We start from the raw sequence: 1,076 nt of genomic DNA, 5'->3' as shown, positions 1-1,076 counted from the left end.
ATGCTGTAAAATATCTCCAGTACCATCACAAGTGTTCTGGGAAATATTTTCACACATAAAATCCAATGTGAGGTGTAAAACTAGTTTCGAGATATTTCAATTTCACATGAGCAAACTATCTAAATTTTACTGGCCCAGAAAGTTCTTTTTCATATGAGTGACATGTCAGCTGAGTCATGGAAAAGAAATAAACCAGAGAAAAAGATGCTCTTATCGAAGCACAAAAAAGGTGGGTGTTCTCCTGTTTATAGGACTGACCGAAATGTGGGTCACCAGCTGCCTCATTCTACCTTCCTCAGCTAAAACAAAAAAAAAAAAAAAAAAAAAAAAACTTAACTCCTCTCGAACAAGCCATGAAGGCCCAAAGGTAGCAACCGGTCGCCGTGTCATCCTCAGCCCACAGGCGTCACTGGATGCGGATATGGAGGGGCATGTGGTCAGCACACCGCTCTCTCGGCCGTGTGTCAGTTTCCGAGACTGGCATCGCTACATCTCAATGAAGTAGCTCCTCAGTTTGCCTCACAAAGACTGAGTGCACCCCGCTTGCCAACAGCGCTCAGCAGACCAAATGGTCACCCATCCAAGTGCTAGCCCAGCCCGACAGAGCTTAACTTCGGTGATCTGACGGGAACCGGTGTTACCACTGCCACAAGGCCGTTGGCACCATACTCAGCCATTTAAAAAAAAATTCTAAATGTTATGCCATGCGAAATGCTGAGAGAGAAGAAGACAGTGGCAGTGGGAAAGAGACGAAAAGTAACAAATGCTAGAAGATAGTAAACAGTGGTTCTGGTATAAAAAGAGCGAAAGAGACAGTGGCAGAGTGAGAAATGTAGAGTGACATATGGCAGTGGATCATAGCTGACAGCGACAGAACGAAGACAAGGAAAGAGTAAAGGAGACAATGCAAGTGGGAGAGAATAAAAAGCCAGAGAGTGGAAGCGAGTGATAGCCAGTGATATTGAGAGACGGATTATATGACAATGACAATGCAGAAGAGAGAGAGATTTACAGTGAGAAGAGACAGGAGCAGAGGGAAAGACTGGATGAGATAGTAGCTGCAAGAGAGAGAGTAA

General features: G+C 44.5%; 1 pseudogene; it reads right to left on the bottom strand.

Moving 5' to 3' along the window:
• Positions 1-544: 544 nt before the first annotated feature.
• On the bottom strand, positions 545-662 carry LOC126204789 (5S ribosomal RNA; annotated as a pseudogene).
• Between the last annotated feature and the right edge of the window lie 414 nt (positions 663-1,076).

The sequence above is a fragment of the Schistocerca nitens genome, chromosome 9 (assembly GCF_023898315.1).
Source record: "Schistocerca nitens isolate TAMUIC-IGC-003100 chromosome 9, iqSchNite1.1, whole genome shotgun sequence".
Taxonomy (NCBI): Eukaryota; Metazoa; Arthropoda; class Insecta; order Orthoptera; family Acrididae; genus Schistocerca; species Schistocerca nitens.
The sequence above is the reverse complement of the archived record's forward strand: the minus strand, read 5'-3'. Positions and strand labels throughout refer to the sequence as shown.